At 42.4% G+C, this 20,981-nt stretch overlaps 1 protein-coding gene across 7 annotated transcripts in view; it reads left to right on the top strand.

Moving 5' to 3' along the window:
* Window positions 1-9,126: 9,126 nt before the first annotated feature.
* Window positions 9,127-20,981, top strand: part of HECW2 (HECT, C2 and WW domain containing E3 ubiquitin protein ligase 2) — a 415,090-nt gene continuing 403,235 nt past the window's right edge. For all 7 annotated transcript variants that reach the window (XR_014265176.1, XM_082466948.1, XM_082466947.1 and 4 more), the window contains exon 1: window positions 9,127-9,260. The gene's annotated coding sequence lies outside the window, so the exon portion shown is untranslated. The remainder of the gene's footprint in view (window positions 9,261-20,981) is intronic.

The raw sequence follows: 20,981 nt of genomic DNA, 5'->3' as shown, positions 1-20,981 counted from the left end.
ATTAAAAGGATCATACGCCATGAACGAGTGGGATTTATCCCTGGAATGCAAGGATTCTTCAATATATGCAAATCAATCAATGTGATACACCATATTAACAAATTGAAGGAGTAAAACCATATGACCATCTCAATAGATGCAGAGAAAGCTTTTGACAAAATTCAACACCCATTTATGATAAAAACACTCCAGAAAGTAGGCATAGAGGGAACTTTCCTCAACATAATAAAGGCCATATATGACAAACCCACAGCCAACATCATTCTCAATGGTGAAAAACTGAAACCATTTCCTCTAAAATCAGGAAAAAGACAAGGTTGTCCACTCTCACCACTATTATTCCACATAGTTTTGGAAATTTTAGCCACAGCAATCAGAGAAGAGAAAAATAAAAGGAATCCAAATAGGAAATGAAGAAGTTGTCACTGTTTGCAGATGACATTGATACTACATATAGAGAATCCTAAAGATGCTTCCAGTAAACTACTAGAGCTAATCAACAAATTGGTAAAGTAGCAGGATACAAAATTAATGCACAGAAATCTCTTGCATTCGTATACACTAATGACGAAAAATCTGAAAGAAAAATTAAGCAAACACTCCCGTTTACCACTGCAACAAAAAGAATAAAATACCTAGGAAGAAACCTACCAAAGGAGATGGAAGAATTGTATGCAGAAAACTATAAGACACTGATGAAAGAAATTAAAGAGTATACAAACAGGGGCTTCCCTGGTGGCGCAGTGGTTGAGAATCTGCCTGCCAATGCAGGGGACACGGGTTCGAGCCCTGGTCTGGGAAGATCCCACATGCCGCAGAGCAGCTGGGCCCGTGAGCCACAATTACTGAGCCTGTGCGTCTGGAGCCTGTGCTCCGCAACAAGAGAAGCCGCGATAGTGAGAGGCCCGCGCACCGCGATGAAGAGTGGCCCCCGCTTGCCACAACTAGAGAAAGCCCTCGCACAGAGACGAAGACCCAACACAGCCATAAATAAATAAAAAGTAAATAATAAATTGCCATATCTTTAAAAAAAAAAAAAAAAGAGTATACAAACAGATGGAGAGCTATACCATGTTGTTGGATTGGAAGGATCAACATTGTGAAAATGACTCTACTACCCAAAGCAATCTACAGATTCAGTGCAATCCCTATCAAACCACCAATGGCATTTTTCACAGAACCAAAGCAAAAAATTTCACAATTTGTATGGAAACACAAAAGACCCCGAATAACCAAAGCAATCTTGAGAAAGATAAACGGAGCTGGAGAAATCAGGCTCCCGGATTTCAGACTGTACTATAAAGCTACAGTAATGAAGATACTATGGTACTGGCACAAAAACAGAAATATAGATCACGGAACAGGATAGAAAGCCCAGAGATAAACCCACGCACATACGGTCACCTTATTTTTGATAAGGGAGGCAAGAATATACAATGGAGAAAAGATAACCTCTTCAATAAGCGGTGCTGGGAAAATTGGACAGCTACATGTAAAAGAATGAAATTAGCATACTCCCTAACACCATACACAAAAATAAACTCAAAATGGATTAAAGACCTAAATGTAAGGCCAGACACTATCAAACTCTTAGAGGAAAACACAGGCAGAACACTCTATGATATAAATCAGTCAAGATCCTTTTTGACCCACCTCCTAGAGGAATGGAAATAAAAACAAAAATAAACAAATGGGACCTAATGAAACTTAAAAGCTTTTGTATAGCAAAGAAAACCATAAACAAGATGAAAAGACAACCCTCAGAATGGGAGAAAATGTTTGCAAACGAAGCAACTGACAAAGGATTAACCTCCAAAATTTACAAGCAACTCATGCAGCTCAATATCAAATAAACAAACAACCCAATCCAAAAATGGGCAGAAGGCCTAAATAGACATTTCTCCAAAGAAGATATACAGATTGCCAACAAACATATGAAAGAATGCCCAACATCACTAATCATTAGAGAGATGCAAATCAAAACTACAATGAGGTTTCACCTCACACCAATCAGAATGGCCATCAACAAAAAAATCTACAAACAATAAAAGCTGAAGAGGGTGTGGAGAAAAGGGAACCCTCTTGCACTGTTGGTGGGAATGTAAATTGATACAGTCACTATGGAGAACAGTATGGAGGTTCCTTAAAAAACTATAAATAGGACTTCCCTAGTGGTGCAGTGGTTGAGAATCTGCCTGCCAATGCAGGGGACACGGGTTCGAGCCCTGGTCTGGGAAGATCCCACATGCCGTGGAGCGACTAGGCCCGTGAGCCACAATTGCTGAGCCTGCACGTCTGGAGCTTGTGCTCCGCAACAAGAGAGGCCGCGATAGTGAGAGGCCTGCGCACCACGATGAAGAGTGGCCCCCACTTGCCGCAACTAGAGGAAGCCCTCGCACAGAAACTAAGACCCAACACAGCCATAAGTAAAAAAAAAAAAAAAAAAAAAGACTTGCAGATAAATTAAAAAAAAACAAACAAACTATAAATAGAACTACCATACGACCCAGCAATCCCACAACTGGGCATATACCCTGAGAAAACCATAATTCAAAAAGAGTCATGTACCACAATGTTCACTGCAGCTCTATTTACAATAGCCAGGACATGGAAGCAACCTAAGTGTCCATCAACAGATGAATGGATAAAGAAGATGTGGCACATATATACAATGGAATATTACTCAGCCATAAAAAGAAACGAAATTGAGTTATTTGTAGTGAGGTGGATGGACCTAGAGTCTGTCATACAGAGTTAAGTAAGTCAGAAAGAGAAAAACAAATACCGTATGCTAACACATATATATGGAATCTAAAAAAAATGGTTCTGAAGAACCTAGGGGCAGGAAAGGAATAAAGACGCAGACTTAGAGAATGGACTTGAGGATATGGGGAGGGGGAAGGGTAAACTGCGACGAAGTGAGAGAGTGGCATGGACGTATATACACTACCAAATGTTAAATAGATAGCTAGTGGGAAGCAGCTGCATAGCACAGGGAGATCAGTTCTGTGCTTTGTGACCACCTAGAGGGGTGGGATAGGAGAGTGGGAGGGAGATGCAAGAGGGAGGAGATATGGGGCTATATGTACATGTATAGCTGATTCAGTTTGTTATAGAGCAGAAATGAACGCAGCATTGTAAAGCAATTATACTCCAATAAAGATGTTAAAAAATAAATAAATAAAATCATAATAACATTAAAAAAATAAAAAAACTAATAAAATAAATAGGTTTCTGATCTTTTTCTTCCAGTCAGTTACGTGTGCCAGTAACTATACCCAGTGTTTTTGTAAATATTAGATTAAACCTTCCTCAACTTAATGGTAACCTTGAACCTATCTAACCACACCCTTAAATGTTATCTTTTCCCTGGCTGAATTTTACTGGGGCTTTGTCAAACTTTTATAAATCCCATCTTTTACTGTTTGGAATATAAAAGCAGTCAGGTTTTCCACCTCTGTGAAGACTGAAATTTCTAGACTTTCTGTAATCTCTCATTTATTTTTGAAAATTGGTTACTTCTTTCCTCAACTCGTATCTGTTTTGTCATAGTTTGCCATATGCAACCAGTAGTCTCTATCACTTACTAATTGATTCTTTCCAATCACTTATCTTACTGCTGCTGACTCAGTGGCTCAATATGTTATGTGGTAACGGTAACATTTTACTAATTGTTTTGCCACTGCATACTATTTTCACCATCTTTCTAGCTTCCAAGGTTAGTTTTTTGCTACTTGCTACTGAACTCCTAAGTAAATGCCACATATTTTAGGTTTTAATTATAGCAATACCCTATTTCAAGGTATTAATTTCCATCGTAGTCAGGATCATCTATTTATTTATTTACTTATTTTTGGCTACATCGGGTCTTAGTTGTGGCACGCGGGATCTTCGTTGAGGCGTGCAGGATCTTTCCCTGCGGTGCATGGGCTTCTCTCTAGTTGTGGTGTGCGGGTTTTCTCTCTAGTTGAGGAGCGCGAGCTCAGTAGCTGTGGAGTGTGGGCTTAGCTGCCCCACGACATGTGGGAACCTAGCTCCCCGACCAGGGATCGAACCCACATCCCCTGCATTGGAAGGCAGATTCTTTTCCACTGGACCACCAGGGAAGTCCCTAGTCAGGATCATTAATACTGGCTGCTGTAACAAATAAGTAGCTTAACACTGTATTTCTTGCTCTCATCATAGTCTTATATCAGTTAGCTTTCCTCCAAGTGATGGCTCAGGGATGCAGGCTCCTTCCATCTTGGGGTGACACCATTTCAACAGGTGGCCTCTGTGGTATCCAGTGAAGGTGAAGAGAAGGAAAGAAGTCACATTGGATTTTTAACTCCACTGCTAGAAGTGATACCCATCATTGCTGCTTAAATTCTATTTGCCAGAAGTAGTCACACAGCTATCCTAAATGCAAAGGAGACTGGAAAACATATAGGAACATATGGGTATTGTAAACACTAACATTTTCTGCCACAACTTATTATTTGACCTCTCCTTCCCTATTCCATCAGAATATAAGCTTCACAAGGGCAGGGATTTTTTTTCTGTTCCCTTTACTTCTGTATCCTTAACACTTAGAAGAATGCCTGGCTCATAGTAAATGGTTATTAAATATTTACTTAGAGAATATGTGAAAAGGAGAATCCAGGGCTTCTTACCATTACTAGTGAGTGAGAAATTGGAAGAAAATAAGAAAGGATTCCAAGCAACCACAACAGATACCATGAAATGTATGCACTAAAGCTCAGGCATATTATTCACTGAACCTCTTCCCTCCCACAAAGCATTTTAAACAGAGTTCTAATGAGAATGTTTATATAGTTTATCAATTCCATACCAGACCATAAACAAGAACTTAAAGTGAAACAAGAAAGATTATGAAGAAAAGAAAAGGTTATAGGAACAATATGGGGTTCAAAGGAAAAAGTTACTTTTAAAGTACAACAGCAACAATGAAAACTATAGGAGCCTGAGGCCATTTAGTGTAGAGGCAAAAACATTTATGCCTAGATAGGTCCTAAGGGTATCACTGAATCATAGCATAGTAAATAAATTACAGCCACTATGAAAATGATGAATCAATTAGGTTTGGTATACTTTCTTTCAAAAGACAGAAAAGTTGTAATACATTTAAGAAATTTTCTTTTTGTGTGTGTTCAAATGGACATTCTTCAGTCATGCCCTAAATTCCCTAGTTGTAACTAGTCATTCATTTCTCTGTGATGGTTGATAGATGAACTAGGACAGTAATGGATGTCTCAACTATTATTGTGCTTAGTTATTTCTTCCATTGGAAGCTCCCACTCCCTGAATGCTACACTGATTAGACTACATTCAGAGTATCAGGTTCAATAGGGGATAGATCCACATTTTGTGGAGTCTGAAGATTACACAGTACAGAGGCTTCTTTAAGAAAAAACCCCACAAGTATAAAAGAAGGTACAAAAAGTATTTATTTAGAATAAAAATCACAACCAATTACAAATTAAAAAATTCACAAGAACCAGACATCACCAAATTCAGAAAAATATCTTGATGTTTTAAATTAATTAACTGCCTAGTATACCTTTAACAATACTTTTTCCTACATCTTTTGACTGCATACTCTTTGATTTCTTCTTCATATGAAAATGATTTTTTTTACATTTTGTTCTATAGAGTTAATAGATAGTTCAGTCTTTCAATAGATAGTTCAACTAGTGGAGTTGATTGAAATTTATTTTTATTATTGGTAGTTTAGAAGAGTTTCTTTCCAGTCTACAACTCATTATTGGGAAAGTTACATACATTTTTTAAGATAGTGGTCAAATTTGGGAAAATCTGTACCAAATTTCTTTTACATATACAGAATAAGATGTGGGAGGATTTTCCAATTCTAGTTCTGGATCCATACATTTCAAACATTACCCCATTGCCTACATGCTTCTGTGCTGGGTCCCAAAGCATTCATTTGCTGATTGGTCTCTGGCCATCCACCTTCGTGTCACAATACCAAGTGACCCAGGTGACAGTAGGCCTTCAAGCAGTCAGAATAGATGCTACTGTTCCAATGGGCTGTAATGCCCATGAACCACATGAATTTTTTGCATTTAACTAACTCAGCTTCCCCTTAGCCAGATCCCCAAAATGCCAGCAATCACTTCAGTGCTTCTGGACACAAGGAAAATTATGACTGAAGGGAAGTTAGAGTACACAGAGACAGCAATCTTTTAAGATGAAAATATTTTACTTCCAAAACTTTTACAGAAACATAATACCACATGAATATACTTCTAGGACCCCTCTTGCGGTGCTGGAAGAGGCTTGAATTTTAAGTTTCCTGGAATCTGCCTTTGGGTTTAGCTTTGAATGCTGTGCTTCAGGAGGAGTGCTCAAAGGTGAACACGTTCACAGAAAGGAGGTAATGGAGGATGATGAAGGGTCAGGACTCTCTGCCTTATGATAAACAGCTAAGGGCCATGCAGAGATCTTGGAAGAAAAAATTCAAGGGGTTCCCAAGTCTGTCTTTAGTCCCTGTAGTCCTGTGAGGTGAAAGAAGTATTTCAACTCAATATAAGGAATCACTACCTAATGTTAGGCCAGTTTCAATGTAGAATTGACCAGCTAATGAAATACTGAGTTTTCTTCACAGGAACAGCTCAGGAAGAGGCTAAATGAGGACCAGTCAGGGATCCTGTGAAGGGGAGGCCCCAGTTTGGGGAGTGGTAGTGACAGGGATGGGGAGTGTGGTATGAAAAGAACCTAACCTTTACACACTTTTGCAAGTCTGAGCTTTTAAGATGACTTTGCTAATTAACCTTATTTGAAGCCTCAGCCTCATGTTTAATGCCTGATACATAGAGAGTTTTAAAGATAGATGGGACTGCTTTTAAGGTGAGGGAGAAAGGTTTTGTTTTTGTTTTTTTAAACCTAAGAGCAGCAAGAATGATCCATTTTAGCTCTATTTATTTTTATGCTTTTTTGTTTAAAGCCAGATTGTAAGACAGCGCTTAATCAACACAGGAGGTTAAGGGTTGCAGTTGTGGGGCTGCTAAGTCTACAGCAAGTTGTAGAAAGAGAACATCATGTGGGATCTTTCGGGATCCCTACTCTTCCAGCAAGTACAAGAATAGGACCATTTTTTTTCTTTTGTGTGTGTGTGGGGGGGGGGGCGTGGGGGGTTGTTCATCAATTCATTGGAGTAGCCTAGCAATGATGCCTGGGATGGAAAGATCCAGAGGAATAATGAGTCAGGGCTTTTTGTGACTTGTGACAGAACACAACTGAAACTGCCTTGAGGAAAGGAGGGGGATTTTTGCCTTCGGGGGTAGAGTTCACTTCAGATATGTTTGCCTCCTAAGTCTCAAAAGATATCATCCCCTCTCCCACAGTTTTCCTTCTCTTGAAGTTGACTTGACTTCATTTACAGGCATTGGTGGTACTTACCACTGGCTTATATCCTTCCAAATAAGTTATTCTAGTTTGAAGGGCTTCTTTTTCTGAACTGATTCAGCAAAAGCCCCAGATTGAGTTCCTGCACCAATATGCCCATCCCAGAACCAATCACTGTGGTCTGGAACATGAAGACTGGCCAGTTCTGGGGAGTGAGGGCGGGAGGTGTCAGTATCCTGGAACCGCAAAGACTCGTGGGCAAGGGGGAAGGGGTAGTTTCCAAAGGAAAAATGAATAGCTGTTATCAGAGAAATGGATAATACTTAAAGTACATACTCAAAAAACCGTAAATAAGGATATCCATTATTTGTGGAAAAAATGTTTTGGGACTTTCTTCCTATGGTTGTAGTTAAACTGTAAAATCAAGTAAATCTTTCCCTTACCCAGATAAATACCACGCATAGGGGGTAATCGTCTTATATGTCAGCGTTTTTACTCTTTCCTCTAAGTGGGACTGAGTCAATGAAGATGCTACAAAAGAAGTAAACAGAAAGCTGAAAGTATTAATACGGTCATTTTTAATTTGAGTGCCCTCTTTAGGCAAAGTAGCTGGGAGGGCTTTCAATAATCCATTTTTAATCGTGACCACACCCCGTGTAGGTGACCTGAGTATTACCGTCTTGCCCTTGCAGTTGGGGAAACCGAGGCATGACACTCCTCCGTTCAGCCTTCCGGGGGGATTCAGGAAGACTCCAGCCTGCCTGACCTCAGAGGGTCTTCTTCCTCCGCGGCGCCTCTCGGAACCCTCATGTCCTTCGGCGTCGCAGAAGGAGAGCAGCTCGGGCTCCGCCGCAGCCTCGGCATTCGTCCTTCGCCCAGCTGCATCCGCCTCGCTCTCCCACACCTTCCCCGGGAAGGTCCAGCTGGCCAAGGTCTGGCAGTCCCTCCCGTCCTCTCCCCTCACCCCTCCCGCCTCCCCCACTCTGGTCCCTGACGTGCAGGAAGCCCCCAGCCCAGCGCCCCGCAGGGAGGTGCGGGCAGATGCCGCTCGGGCGTCCAGCGGGAGGGGCGCCGACGCCGCGAGAGGTGAGCGGCCCGCACCCTTCGCCCCCCGAGGGCCAGGGCGGGCACCGGGCACGCTGGGCCCGAGGAAGGTGGCAGCGCGAGGGAGGCCGGGCGAGCCCGCGGGGAGCGGCGAGAGAGGGCGACGCAGGCGGGCCGGCGCGAGGCTCGCGGGCGACGCCTGGAGAGCGAGCGGCGGGGAGCCAGGCGCTGCGGGGCCGCTCGGGGACGCGCCGCGCCCGGGCCGCCGAGCTCGCCCGTAAACCCACTCCGGACGCCCAGACCCCTGGCGCCCTCCCGAGCGCGGGCGGGAGATATGGCTTCGCGCGTCACCGCCGCTGCCGCCGCCGCCGCCGCCGCCGCCGCTGCTGCTGACTCGACAGAATCGGCGGGCCGCGCGGGGGGCGCGGCGTAACCCGGGGGTGGGCGGCGGCGGCGCGGAGCCGCCCGGGGAGCTCCGGGCGTCGTTGGGAGCGAAGGAGGATGCCAGCACAAAGGCGAGCCGAGACCCAGCCCGCTGCGGAAGGCGGCGGGAAGAGCCGCTGAGGGGCGCGCCGGGCGCGCTCGGCTCCGCGCTGCGTCTCTCGTCGCTGCCTCGGAGTCGCCGGGTCGGAGACGGCCGCGCAGGGTCCCTCGGTCCCGTGGCAGCGGCCGCCGCAGCCGGGAGCTGCATGCTACGCGCGGCGGCGCCCCCGGTCGCCTGCTTTCCCCGCGGCGCGCGCGGGCCGGCCGGAGGGCGCCGGGGCCGCGGGTTCGGGCGACTGCGGGGGCGCCCTGCCGCCCGGCGGCCCCGTCCCCACCCGCAGTCGGCGGCAGCGGGCGCCGAGCCCCAGGTGAGTACGCGGCCCTGGCCCGGCTCTCGCGCCGCAGGTACTGGACAGCGGGAGGCGGCTTTGTTTTCCTCCCTCTCGCCCCGGCGCGGTCATTCATTTGACATTTCGGCTTCCGCTGCCCAGAGACGCGGGTGAGAGGCACTGGGACGTGTTTCAAGGTTTGGTTCTCCCGGGGAGCTGAGACTCTTGGGTCCATCTGAGCGTCACTTGAGGGAGCGGAGGCTTCATTTCCTTTTTGGTTTGGAACGTGTTGTGAGCATCCTCTGCGGGGGCTTGGGGCCTGGAGGAAACTGGGGCTGCAGATTTAGACGTAGACGTTTCCGAGGACGTGCAACTGCAGAGGTCTGGCTCTTCCATGCCTTGTGTTTTCCGCTGTTAGCAGAGCTCAGGTGTTTTTCCTTGATTATTATTAATTTAGGAACATCTTTACAGGTACATTTATTTCTTTTAGAGTTGGAAGTCTTTGGAGACAATACAGAGAGCTCACAGAGTTACAGGGGATCAATCGATATTAAACTTGGAGAAGGCAAGCATCAGCAATCCTCGTAGGTAGAGGTGAACGGTAGGCAAACTTCCCCGGGGGCCTTTAGCCTTCCCAGTACGGTTTCTGCTTTCACTGTCCTAGAGTCAAGCAAACTCTGAATTCTTATTGTACGTATGCCTTTGTCAAAGTGTGAAACTTGTCTTTTTTTGAATAGTTTTCTAGTTTGTCATTTGGAAGAAAAAGATTTTAATGTAATTATTAGAGTCCTCTATTAGACCTGGTGAAATTTCATGTTTTCATTTGTCTCATAAGTATGATTTTCATTTTACTATTTCTCCTGTTCCCTCAAGGGCTCATTTCTTCTGTTGCCTAGAGAGAGCTCCACCCGCCCCCCCCTCCAACAGATGGCTGTGTGTTCTGAGAGGTTATCTTTAAAATGACACTCACATTACCTGTAAACAAAAAGGATCAGTTATTAGGCTTATCTTTGGAGTTATTAAAGCAAGAAGCCTAATCTGGATGGGGATATTATTAATGGTGTGAAAATCTGGAGTTTGCTAATCTGTTTGGGCATCAGAAGATTCCTGCAGGGATTGTTTATATAGTGTGGGAGACAGATGGCATCCCTAGCAGACAAGAGAAGCCTAGCATAAAGGGTCATTGTATTCTTCCGAAATTATCCACTTCACTGTTGGGAGATGGGGTCAGGTGGGGAAGACATAATTTTCATCTCCCACAGGAGGCTTTATAACCTTATCATCCAGCAGCCTAACCAGTTAGTTTCTTCTTTCTTTGAACATTTAAAAAGTCATTATTGAGCTGTTTGTTTTGATTATTCCTTCGGCCCATTTTGGCCTCAATTGTGGCTATGTGAAGCAGTTTAAACAGTTATATTAAGAAAAATGTCTTTGAATTTAAGATTATCATACCACTGGGTAAACAGCAGTTCTTGTATACAAATGGCCCCTTGGACTCATAGTGTCTCCTAGCTGGAAGGACTTTAGTCCCATCTGCATGAATTCAAAAGGAGTTTCTTCTACCATCTCCGTGACAGGTGGTTCCCTGGCTCCCAGCATTTGTCATGAGACTCTCAGCTATGGGTAGTACTCTACTTTTATAAGGCTTAACAGCCTAAGACATTTGCTTTATCAGTGTCTCCATCACAGCATTGAACAGGCTTGGGCAGTGAATCTTTTTGAATGACTGGAGTCTGTGAAGAAATCAGTCATTCTGAACATTTGAGATAAGCCAGCTGGAGCTTTTCTGCTCCTACCACCATTATAGATTCTTTATGTGCTGTAGATTCCAACTAGATTGCAAAATTGGTCTCCCCTCTGGATGCATGTGAGGGAAAATATTCCAGTAAATTAATAGTCACTAACCACAGGACTAAATTTAATGAAGAACATGAGCAATGTTTGGCCCCCCTGAACAGGAAGTATGGGGTAAAAGTAAGCCTTGGCTCTGTTTAACGTGGGAACTGTGATCTTGAGGGAAAAAAAAACATATTTTCTTACTTTTTTCACATCCTTCTGCACCACTGATCTCAGCAAAAGGCAAGGAAACCAAGGTTGTTACCTGTAGCTGAGGACAGGTGCCATAGCCATTTCTTCTGGATGAATGTGTGCTGCTGGAGAGGTGGCTTTCGGGCTCTGCCCAGTTTCAGCGTGTGCCTTGGCATCAACAAAAGGGTCTAACATTCAAATTCAGATTGTTAAATCTGCGGTTGGTATCTGTGTACCTTCTCACCAGGTTGCTTCCTTTCTTGTGAAGTATTCCTTTATGAGAAACCCGAGGCACCAGGCCTGGGCTTACTGGGCACCTGGCCTGCATCCACATTCTAGTGTGTTGCTGCTTGCTTTCTTGAGTAAAAATGGAACCAGTTTTGCACGAATAGGGAATGGCAGGGCGGAGTGAAAACATTTCCAGCTCCATTGTGGAAAGCCAGGCCTGGCCTGAAAGAGGGAGGACTATATTTGAAGTTCGGTTGATGTAGCAGAGGCAGAATTGCTTCTTTACACACAGGATGCCTTTTGTGTGGGAAAATGTATGAGGGATTAGAAGGGTGACTACACCCTCTGGTTAGCCTGCAGTAGTCCTGGTTTTTTCCTGTTGACCTATCTGAATTATCAAATGCATCCCCTTTCACATTTAAAAGTGCCCTGGTTTGGATGATAAATTATGTGGTCACCCTAGATATTAAGGAATCTTCATTATTTTCTTCACCACCCTCTCCTGACTTCAAATTTTGAGTCTGGCTTTGTTTCAGTCTTTAATTTGTTAAATGCAAAGGTAAGAAAGGTTAAAAAAAAACCCCAAAAAATGCATAAGGAAAAAAGAAATAACAAGGAAGACAAAAGACTGACGTAATTGGTTGTTGTCATCTATTTATACATATAAGAAATAAAATAGTTTTTTCCTTGACATATTAAGTGTCCTCTCTGGCTCTGAGCCCAGGTTATTATTGTCTTCGAGCACAATAAGAATGAACACCTGTTTACCTAGGGCTGGCATGAATTGGGACAACTCCTATGATCCGGGAGAGCAGCTTCAACAAAATTCTGTTTGCAGACTTGATGGGTGCATGGCTTTTGCAGATATGAATGAAAGTTTCAAGATCTAGTGTTTGGTCAAGTTCTTGGAATTTACTCAGAGACCAAAACACATGTGTCGTTGTGAAGACTTGACTCCACATTCTCCTAGTTTCCAAGCCCTCTGGGCCACGAGGATAATAGAAGAGCCTTTGTTTTCTGCCCTCTCTTTTGACTAGAGTCTTGGGTTTGGGTCTCAGTTTTTCAGACAAAGGGCTTGCAGAGAAGAATGTGCTGTGCCCACTCATCACGTGAACATTCTCATAGGGGCTGGAGATTGTGCAGGTGACCTGGTGGGGATTTGAGTTCTAAAGCTAGATATATGAAGCTTGTGGCATGTACTTCAACAATGGCTGTGCTCCTTGGCTAAAGAATTGCCTGTTTGAAAGAGTTCATTTGCAGTGCTGGCCAGTAGGTGTTACAATTAATTATGGCTGTCACTTTTTCCACACCCACTCCACTAAAATCCTCAAAAGCTTGGTCGGCATGCTTGAATTAGAAGAAATGTATGTATCTTCTTTATGAGTAGGATAACCATGTAGTTATTTTTGCTCAGATAAGGACACTTTTGAGAGTAAAAGGGGATACTAATTGCAAGGGGCACCAGATCAAACAGTATAAACTGGGCTATCCCAGGAAAATTACGATGGATGGTTGTCTTAACTATTACCTAAGTCATTAGCTTTTATATGAGGAATACCCATATGATGGAAGAATGTCCTTAGCTGCTTCTAGATTTGTTCAACATATGTCTAATGTGCGCATGCATATATGTGTATGTGTATATATACAAATCATATATCTATAGATATGTGTATTGCGGGGTTGAAATTAACTACTTACAAAGACCTAGTCATTTGGAAAATTGTGACTTTCATCATTTTTTTCATGGGCTGACTTTTAAACTAAAAAAAAAGCCCAGCCTTTCCAAACTTTAAATCATCTTCTGACCTTGTGTAGTTCTCTTGCTTAAATCATTTGATAGTTCTCCATTTTCTGTTTAATTCTCAAAGTAAGATCCACAGACAGATTGGTGGTTAAAAAGGAAAAGCAGTGAAAAAATTTCACTTATTCATTCATTCATTCAACTACTATTTATTAAGCACCTTCCATGAATCTAGGTGCTGAATGAATAAAACTGCCCTTGTGAAGTTTTCATTCAGTTGGGAGTGGAGGGGTAGGAGTGGGAGATGCACAATAAACCAAATGAATAAGTAAATTATATAGCATGGTAGAAGGGGATAAGTGCTTTGGAAGAAAGAAAGTAGAACAGGATAAATGTAGTTGAGTAGCCCTCATGAAGAAAGAGACCTTAAGCAAAGACTTAAAGGAAGTGACAGAAGTTACTCATACAGATACCTGAGGGGGAGTGTTCCAGGCAGAGGGAACAGCCAGTGTGAAGGCCTGAAGGTGAGAATGTGTTTGGATGTGTTCAAAGTTTAGCAAGAAGACCAACACAAGGGGGTGGGGTGATGGGGGGGGACTTCGAAATGTGAATCAGAAAGGTGGTGTAGGAGTGGCAGAGCATGTAGGACCCTGAGATGTGAGAGTAATTATAATTTCAGCAGAAATCCCATTATGTTCTTAAAATTTATTATGGTATGAAAAATTGTGTTCATGCTATGAAGACTGCACTGGTCAATATAGCTTACATTTCATAAGCACTTCATCATGGTGCACTTCATCTTGGTTAATATACTTTTTATGTCATTTGCTTATTGTTTATTTGTTAAAGTAGCATAGTTTGTTGTTGCTGGTCTTAAATTGTATCTCCATTTCACAAAAATAGATCAGTGGCTCAAAAGTGGTTCATTGCAGTGTGAAAATAGTGATGAAAATAGTAATGTAAATGCTGCAGTTCAGAATGTCATAAACACACTTACAGAACCGAATCCCATTCCAAATATAAAATGTGTATCTGTATGTGTAAAAACAAGGACGTTTGTGAGAGTGATGTTTTCAAAACAGTAGCTGAAATGGAAAAGTGCATATGGAAGTATGATGATGACTATCTCAAAACTGCTTTTTATTGGGCTTGCCATCCATTCGCTCCTAGTCCCCAGTCATTGCCTGTTATGAAACTTTGTCTGTGAAGCCATGGATGTCTTGGTGTCATTTTCAAACAAAGCACAGTGGCTTCCTTGTTATACTATGGAAGTTTCACAGGGCAAGTACCCAATAATGTTTTCCGTTACAAAATTAATGTATTATACTGCTAACGGTAGGTAAGAGATTAAAACTCTAGTAGCTTCATTAAAGGATCCTTGTAACAAAAGTAAGTATAAGTCATTTTATTGAAGAGACACCTGGAAAATCAGCTGGAAAGTTAAAGACAAACATTATCCTTAGAGAGAAACCAGAAGTTAGTGACAGAATTCCTTTGTCAAATGACACGGTTGGCTGTTGCATAGTATCAGTGGAATAGGGAAGAGCGATTACTATTAAGTGCACGCTAGCAGATATTTCACTTTATGGTTGGATGAAACCACCGATGTCATGCAGAGAATGAATCAGCTTTTGGCATTTGTTCAGGGAGGAGCACTTGGTGATGCTTTGTTCATTTATCACTGAAAACTCGTGCTATAGGGGAAGAGATTTTTCTTTTGGTTAACCATTATATATGAGACTGGAAAAGTCCTCAGGAGGCAGGACTGACAGAGCATAAGTTTCATGTACAGATAAGAAGGTGATGGGTTCATGAAGAAAAGAAGTTGTACCTCGAAGCCAATCCACGTGCTCTTCCATTCACCGCGAAGATGTAGCACCTTCTGATCTTGAGGAAGTAACTAAAAGAAAGTGAAAACTGGGTACAGCCAAATTGCGGCCCCTGAGTATCTGCATGTGCTGTGCAAAGTGATGGGCAGGGAGTATAAGGCTGCTTCTCTGTGCTGATGTACCCTGGCTGTTGAGGGGAAAGGTGCTCATATGGTATTTTATCTGTGGTGTAAGATATCTGTGGAGCAAGAAAAATATTTCTTCATGACACGGATTAGAAATGATTTCTCTTGCATCAAGTGGCATGCCTCAGTACTATACTCTGCCCACAGGGAACCATGTCAAGGACAGGGAGGGAAGGAAGAATTGTTAACAAATAAAACAGTCTGCCTCAGTCATAGGACTGAGACATTTTTTTCATTAGAGAGAGTCGGAGGTCCACAGTGACCATAAAGAGTAGAGGAGGCTAAAAAAAAAAAAGAGTTGAGGAGGTAATATTTTCAGTAATGGACAGTCCTTTAAATCAGAAGCATAATACCTCCCAGTGACCTATTGGAAGAATAAGAGCACAAAGGAATAGAACTTAGATCCAATAAAGTTGATGCAGAGAGAGTACAAGTGTATACTTAATATTTGAGAGCATGTAGAGAACCACAGTGGGAGGAACCCAGACTTTTAGGATTTTGTGTTAAGATACTGGCTGGCCGGGAGTATAGGTAAAAGGAGGTGGAGAAGTCTGACAATTGGACATGACTTTTCTTATACGTTTTCCTTAGGCTTGGCTTCATTTCAGACAAATGGACTTGATACTCGAGGGTTTTCAGAACATGATCTGTATTGCCTCCAACCTAACCTAGAAAAAATATAAATGTTCTCTAGTGGTCTAGGATTCTTTGCATAGGACTCCTCTCCTTCCTTCCCTCCTCTCTCCCTCTCTCTTCCCTTCCCTCCCTTCTTCTCTCCTTCTTTTCTCCCCTCCCTGCCTCCCTCTCTTCTTTTGTTCTTTCCCTCTTTAAGCTATTGAGTCGGCATCTTTAAACTAGAAGATACTTTGAGAGCTCATCTCCTCTTTGTCCATGTCTTTTAGCAGATATATGTGCTATCCAGGGCAAGAGGGATAAGGACCTCTAGGGAAGTTCTGTTCCTTGTTCAGCTAACCCACTCTAATGTGGAATATCCAGTTATAGCACACATTTAAATTTTAACCCTCATCCTTCAATAAAGGTCCATTTCTTGGGGAGTTCCCTGGTGGCCTAGTGGTTAGGATTCTGGGCTTTCACTGCTGTGGCCGGGGTTCAATCCCTGGTTGGGGAACTGAGATCCCACATGCGTCAGGTGAGGCCAAAAAAAAAAAAAAAAAAGAAAAAAAAATCCATTTCTCTCTTTTTTTTTGGACTTTAATAAAGATGGAGTCATTGTCTTTTGTCTAATAACTCTTCTGTAGTGATGGCCATTATTTCATACTAGGACAGAAGTCATTCATTCATTATTCATTGAACAAACATTGAGAGTCTTATATGTGCCAGGGTCTGTGCTGAGTGATAGGTATAAAAGAGGTCAGTATTCAGACATGGGCCTAACCAGATAAAACAGAAAATTGAATTAGGATATAGGCAATGGCAATAAAAATATGAATAAACAAGTAAATATGTAATTGCAAAGCAAATGTGGCAGAAATGTAAATGTAAACATTTTTACATTAGGGTGGTGGTATTTTTGCTACTTTTATATTAACTTCTGAACTGTATGATCTTCTGAATGTAATTTTGAAATATTTTGTGAGTAAAAAGTGAAGAAAACATAGTTGGAAGTGTGGTAAGTGCTTTGTAGAGGAGGACCTTGATAGAGAAGGAAGTATAACTGAGACTTCCTTTACATGGGGTGGTCAGGGAAGACCTGGAGTGTAAGTCATCACTTGCCTATGTGAGAGGGATGAGGATAATTTGGACAGGGCTCAGAGAAGAATCGCAAAGATGATTGACGACAGAGTTGAAAATAAGACCTTCGAGAGCCGTCTCAAAGAACCGGGGGTGTAGAGCAGCCATGGAATTTAACCCGATGCAATGACTTAGGCTCTCTTTTTCTTCCGTTTATACACATCCACTTCTACATGTTCACATTCTCTTCACTCATTTCTCATGGTCAACATCAGGCAACGCACGAGATTCAGGTTAGAATTCCGTGTTAGAGGAAAATTGAAATTTTGTTCTGCAGTTGAGGAAAAATTGGAAAGGACCTGAGAGGCAAACTAGTTCAGCCTTTGTATGAAGAAATAACTTTTTAAAAAAAATTTAATTTAATTTAATTTTTAAAATTAATTTATTTATTTTTGGCTGTGTTGGGTCTTCGTTTCTGTGCAAGGACTTTCTCTAGTAGCGGCAAGCGGGGGCCACTCTTCCTCGCGGTGTGTGGGCCTCGCGTTGCGGAGCACAAGCTCCAGACGCGCAGGCTCAGTAGTTGTGGCTCACGGGCCTAGTTGCTCCGCGGCATGTGGGATCTTCCCAGACCAGGGCTCGAACCCGTGTCCCCTGCATTGGCAGGCAGATTCTCAACCACTGCGCCACCAGGGAAGCCCAAGAAGTATCTTTTTAAGGTTGTTAACGGTGGTCATCCAGTTCTTGGGAGATCGTTTCCATGCTTCCTCCACCTAGAACGGGGCGGTGGTAAGTGGAGCTCTCTGGTTTACTTCCAGTAGGCAGGTCCTCTTTCCATTCATTCCATAAATACCCCAGACTCATCTCCACCTCAGCACTTTTACCACAGGAACACTTCCCACCTGGAATGCCCAACCATTCTACCTGCTTTTCTGTGTGTCATTTAAAAGTGGTGCTTTTCATCATTTTCCCCCCATCTTACTCTTATGAAGAATATGGCATTTCTAGAACTAAATGTAGCTTCCTTTATCATGATTGGCAATAAGATTGGGGGTAAAGTGAGTATCCTAATCTGGGAGGGGATTGAGGGCAGTGTGTTTAGTTTGATACCTTCCCCCCACATGCTAATATGCCCCACTGTTGGGAATCCCTATCTTATAGCAATTAAGATCTTAATCATCTGCTGCTTTAGGTGGTGCACTACTTATTTTGTTTGCTATTAGTCTTTTTGCCAACTAGACTTTAAGTACTCTGAAGATATGGAAACTTGGCTGATACCTCTGAATAATGCCCAGTATTGATCATGAAGTGAATACATATACAATGATCAATGCCTCATGGCTGAAGGAACCACGTGTTTCTTTTTCATGGACCATTATGAAAGGCTATTATTTATATAAATCAGATATTAAGTTGGCACAGATGCTAAAAGATTAATATTTTTGAAGTTTTAAAATGGCAGAAAGTCAAGTCTTGGAGGTCTGATTCATTGAGATAATTCCCATATCAGAAACCTCCTTCTTCCTTTGTAAGCCTATTAAGTCCTTGCTATTCAAAGTGTAGTCTACAGACCAGTGGCATCAGCATCACCCGGAAGCCAGACCTACTGAGTCAGAATCTGCATTTTAACAAGATCCTCAGATATGTTCTATACACAGTAAAGTTTGAGAAGCATTTTATTTTTAACACGAAATTCAGAAATTTAGGAGGAGCATTTATCTTCAAAGAGAAGTGAGTCTGGAAATGAAGATTTCATTGGTCTGTGGATGAGATCCTCAGCGCTTTCTGTCGTGTTGGCCTGGAATTAACACCGCTTCTTGCCAGACCAGAATTATGTAGGAGTGCCCCAGGGTAATTTAAGTAAGTGAGTGGTACAGATGTTAGACGTGATGGTGATTACAGGAAGTTGAAGCAGTTTGGAGTGAGAAACTAGGAGAGCTTGGCAAAGGTAGAGGAACGTGGCCATGCAACCTGAAACCAAATATAAGGGAAAAGGTGTTCCCTTTATGATTAGAAACAACTTCTCACTCTCTGGATTTGGACTCGGTTCTCATACTCCAACCCCTCCGGAGCCAGCAGGACACAAGTGAAACTGGCTTAAAGTGCTGTTCATGCAAACCTTGTGGAGTGGTGAGGATCGTGGAGAGGCATTCTTCATCAGAGGGGAAGGAGGTGTCACCACTCAGGTCACCCAGTTGTTGCCACATGGGAATTTGGGTTCAGCATGGCCAAATCGTCAGATTTTTCAAATGAAGCTAAAAATATGTTTGTACATAAAACATCTCTTGGGTGTAGTATGTTGGTAATTACAATGTTTTTAGAATGGCTCAGGCCAAACAAAATTCATATGCTGCCTGCATCTGTTTTGTAACCCCTGTTCTGGAACAACAAAACATATGTGGTGGTGTGAATACCTGGCTTTTTTAGTGCAGGGCACCAAACACAGGGAGAGGCCTTTTGGTCCTGGTAAGGACCATTTTGGATCTTTACTAAGTAAAAGAAATAAAAAGACATAAAAGAAGGGAGTTGCACTTGCTTTGATGACCTGATTTAAAATATGTCTGAAGAACCTCAGTAACTAATGGTGTTTGAAGGAAAGAGTTAGATGCCTAAAGGCATAAAATTTTGGCCCTGTAAAATCTGAAGGGGAAGTAAGCATGGAGTTGGGTCCAGGGTGAGGAAATGAGGTCATGGAAATTTCTTGGCACTCCCAAGCTAGGATCACACAGTGCAACAGAGCTGGGAGGCTGGACCACAGCTTGGAACTTACTGTGCTTGGAGAGAAGTGTGACTGGAGATAGAATTCGAGTTAATTTACCTTTAGCATCTGGTTGTTGAATTTAGGTGGTGGCTAATATTTATTTATTTAAAAAAAGTTTTAAACATACTTTAAAAAAAATTATTTATTTATTTATGGCCGCGTTGGGTCTTCGTTGCTGCGTGCGGGCTTTCCCTAGTTGCGGCGAGTGAGGTCTACTCTTCCTTGCAGTGCGCGGGCTTCTCATTGCGGTGGCTTCTCTTGTTGCAGAGCACGGGCTCTAGGCGCGCGGGCTTCAGTAGTTGTGGCACGTGGCCTCAGTAGTTGTGGCTCACAGGCTCTAGAGTGCAGCCTCAGTTGTTGTGGTGCATGGGCTTAGTTGCTCTGCGGCATGTGGGATCTTCCCGGACCAGGGATCAAACCCATGTCCCCTGCATTGGCAGGTGGATTCTTAACCACTACGCCACCAGCGAAGTCCTGGCTAATATTTAAAGTTTGCTGGAATTGAGTTTTCTATTAAAGTTTGTCATGGTAAAATTAGCATTTTATATATTTTGAGAGTGAAAACTAGGTGAAGGAATCAAAATTCTTTCCAAAGATTTATTATTGATTATACTTCTTGTTAAAAATTAAATTCCTTAAAGATTAGCACTGTTTATTATTTATCTTTACATTATTATCATCTTTACATCCACCACAGTCTGGGTCAGTGATCTGTACTGATTATAAGACAGAATATAGTTTATTTTCTATCTTGGTGAGTCATTCTGTAGGTATTCATTTTCCTCACTGATTTAAAAAAATAATGGCTTTGTTGAGATATAATTCACATACCATAAAATCCATCATCTTAAAGTGTACAATGTAGTGGGTTTTAGTATATTTACAAAGTTGTGCAACCATCACCACCCTGTAATTTCAGAACCTTTTTATCACCCTCAAAAGAAGTCCAGTGCCCTTAGCAGCCACTCATCTCCCCTGCCTACAGCCCCTGGCAACCATCACTCTAGTTTCTGTCGCTATAGATTTGCCTCTTGTAGACATTTCATAAAAGTGGAATTATATAATATGTAGCCTTTTGTGACTAGCATCTTTCACTTAGCATAATGTTTTCAAAGTTTATCCATATTGTAGCATGCGTTAGCATGCCATTCTTTTGTATAGCCAAATAAAATTTTATTGTAAATATACCACATTTTGTTTATCCATTCATCAGTTGATGGACATTTGAGATGTTCTCAGTTTTTGGCTATTATGAATAATTCTGCAATGAGCATTTGTGTAAAAGTTTTTGTGTAG

The sequence above is a fragment of the Balaenoptera physalus genome (genome assembly GCF_965194825.1).
Source record: "Balaenoptera physalus genome assembly, chromosome: 6".
NCBI classification, from domain to species: domain Eukaryota; kingdom Metazoa; phylum Chordata; class Mammalia; order Artiodactyla; family Balaenopteridae; genus Balaenoptera; species Balaenoptera physalus.
This window is presented reverse-complemented; position numbering and strand designations above follow the sequence as displayed.